This window comes from Quercus lobata, unplaced genomic scaffold, assembly GCF_001633185.2.
Source record: "Quercus lobata isolate SW786 unplaced genomic scaffold, ValleyOak3.0 Primary Assembly Scq3eQI_294, whole genome shotgun sequence".
Taxonomy (NCBI): domain Eukaryota; kingdom Viridiplantae; phylum Streptophyta; class Magnoliopsida; order Fagales; family Fagaceae; genus Quercus; species Quercus lobata.
Genome location: NW_022154896.1, coordinates 33,324 through 37,044, shown reverse-complemented (window position 1 = coordinate 37,044; position 3,721 = coordinate 33,324).

The following is a 3,721-nucleotide window of genomic DNA, read 5'->3' as shown; positions in this document are numbered from 1 at the left end:
CAATATGATTTGTAGAGAGTGGGCTTGAAAAGCTAGCCGTTGGTCGCGGGGCGGTGCCCGGTCCTGGTTTTAGAGGAATTCGTGTAGAAAAAGGATTTGGGCTTGAACGTTTAAGCCCTACGGCATCGCATCCTATGGGATGGGCCTCCTCGGACTTCATCCGAGGACCGTTGGGGTCTTACCCCGGTTACCCGACGATGGGTTTTTTCTGTAATCTCAGGAGTTGTTGAGATGTTCTCCCCCAGATCGTCTCCCTTTTTTGGAGGTGGGATCCAGCTCCCTCCCCGTGATTTACTTACTTCCTTATTTTATACTAACTTGCATTCGCTATCCTTCGTCCACGTGTAGGGTCAGTCTTTACAAATACTGACATTTGTCCCATCAGTCCAATCCCGGAATTGTTGAGGATGGTTTGATAAAGTTGCAGAGTACGGCTCTGTCAGGCGCTGGGTCTTATCTGGAAGGGTAGTAAGGATAACCTCCCCAAGGTATCTTGGATCTCCTTACGAATTCGTCCCTATACCAGTTTCACCCCTTTGTTCTGGTGGGACTATGGACCTGCCGAGGACTACGCTGTCCTCGGCTGCCTCTCAAAATTCTTTTGTGCTCTGAGTTGTAGAGCTTGGGCCACAGCTCTTCTCAGATTGGGCCTTCAGACTCTCTAAGGGCAAATGGGCCCGGTCCACGAATTGTTGGGCCCCACAGTTCTAATTTAAACTCATTATTAAAGTTACTATTAACAACCTCTAATAATCTGTTATTTAAAATTTTTTATGAAAATATTGTAAATATAACATTTCTCAATAAACAAATGCTCTAAATTCATCCATCAACCCCACCCATAAATCTCGCAATTTGTGACAACTGGATAATTTCTGCTTCATAGAGCCTCCGTAGGGATAAAAAAAAAAAAAAAAAAAGATGCTTGGAATATACATAGTCTTGATGTGAAATTCTTCTTACATCCGGGCTAATAATTATGGTGGTGTCTCCCTCCAACCTCTTCTTGCAAAGAAATTATTAAGTCCGTCACAAAGATTACTGAAGTATTCCTCCCGATCAATGAAATGATACCACATATGCAAATATATTGGTTAACTTCTTAATCAGTACAATAAATGAAACACTAAATGATGTCACATTTACATAAATAATAATATTTTATTTTTTGAGAGGATCACTTAAATTTTTATGTGGATCTAATAATTTTACCTTTTTGTGGCTCCCAGCTACTTTTGTTTGGGTCAAAATAATTCATATAATAAGAAAGGAAAAAGTTAACCAATGCACAAAGACATAAGTTTAGAAATTTTTTAAAATTTTTTTATTGGAAAAAATAATTAATTTTTATGATATATTTTTATATTTTCTATAAAAGTGATATTAAAATTTTTCTAAAATAGTCCATTAACAATTGCCTTTAAGGCACCTATTAACTGGATTTATTAAGAAAACTAGGACTTAACTATTGATTAGAATTCTCTCCATTTAATATGGAACAAATTCATGATTCATAGTGAATATTACAAATCTAAATGTGTATCTATTGACAGTTTGACAGATATACAGTGTCAAATCCAAAAATAAAAAATCTTAACTGAGTTATATAAAAACTCTTTTTTTTTTTGGCTGAGAGAGTTATATATAAACTCTTATTCTATCTTTTCATTGGAGATTAATGAAATCATTTAATGGATTAAATGTAATAGAGTCATAGAAAGTTTTCTGCTCTAAATTTCTAATCATTGATGTTATTTTCCCTGATTGTTTAAAAAAATAGTGGGGATTCAACCTGTGTGGGGATTTTCCCGCACAAGCTGTTTGTCCGCTTTGGGAAGCCAAACCCGCACGGTTTTGTTCTCGTCCCCGAGTGTGGTATTTGGGATTTTCACCTCAGGCACTTTGGCCGATATTGGCTTGACACCCTAGTCCTAGATCGGTTAGAGATGCGCCCCACGCATGCCTTATAAGCTCTTGGAGCAAGGCATGGTGTACCACTACTCAGCACATGCGTGGGGCGCATCTTTAACCGATGTGGGACTAGGGTGTCAAGCCAATATCGGCCAAAGTGCCTGAGGTGAAAATCCCAAATACCACACTCGGGAACGAGAACAAAACCGTGCAGGCTTGGCTCCCCAAAGCGGACAAATAGCTTGTGCGGGAAAATCCCCACACACAACCCATCTTCAAAATTCAAAATACAGATATGCTCCTCTAAATTTATTTGCAAAATTGATTGGTGCCATTTTATAATAAAGATTTAATTTTCATATGTTTAACGTTCAATTGATGCAGTTAATAACAATTAAGTTTTTAATAGGTAAATATTGGAGGAGGGAGAGGTGAGATTTGAACAAAAAATAAGGGACACCACAAAGGTTACTATTACCACAAATTATCATCCTTTATTTAGTAAAATGGGATTTAAATTATGTGACATCATTTAAACTTCGTATTTTCAAAATTATATCTTAGAAATGAAATGGTTTATAACACTTTCAAAGCAAAAAGAAAATGATTCTAATTCCTTAAGGTGGCATTGGATCTTAGTATTTAAAATTCATGTGATCCAATGAGTAATAACTTTTTTTTTCTAAAGCAATTTACTAAATTAAATTCCATTGATATGAATTTAACACAAATGAATGATGATTTGAGTTTGATCATGTTGCTCTAACAAAAATACTTGTGATGTTATGATTTTAAAATAAAATTTAACATTTTTGATCATTTCAAATCCACATTAATAAAGTTGAAATCCATCTAGAAATTTCATTAAAAAAAAATCCGTCCCATTTCTATATATAACTAACATATAATCTCTACATACGCATATGTGCAAATAACAATAACCGTAATTATATATGTGTGGAGCTTTTTAACCTAATAAATAATAAACTGTACATATTCATAATATCATATAGAAAATAATAAATTTGAATTGAGTCTTTTTTTTTTTTTATATTTTCTAACTTTAGATGAATGAATTTACATGTAAATATAATTAACATAAAATTATAGTATAATCAAAAAGATACTTGGCATTAAATTGAAGTGCATTGAAAATCTAAACACACTTAGTATTAAATTATTAATTTATTTAGAAGGACGCTAGGCACAAAATTGGAATGCAATTAGAAACCACTTTCCTATACTTCCTAAGATAACCCTATCATCCAATTGATAATGATCTAACAATTAGACAAATTAAGACCATAAGGGTTACTGAGAAATTTAAAATTCTAATTCCATAAAATTAGAACACATATTTTATACTTAAAATATAATTACTTTTTGTTACAATTTAAAAATATTTAAAATTTAAATTTAAATTCCAATTTTATAAAAATAGGACACGCAATTTATACTTAAAATATAACTATTTGCTGATTGCTATTACAACTTGTAACTTAAAATTATTATATTCTTTATTTTGAAAAAATAAGAATTTGTGAACACATGAGCATATTGTCATGTGACTATATTATTCATGTGTTAAGGGTAATATAAATTTTACTACATAAAACTTACATATTGATTTGTCACAAATCACTAAAATAAATTTGAATCATTCATTTATTAGGTAAATGAAATCCACTAATCACATACATTGTCACATCAGTTTGTAAGTTTTTTATAGTAAAATTTGTAGTACATTTAGCATTTTCCTAAACTAAAATATAAAACCAAAAATACTAAACGTACCACAAATTTAAAGAAA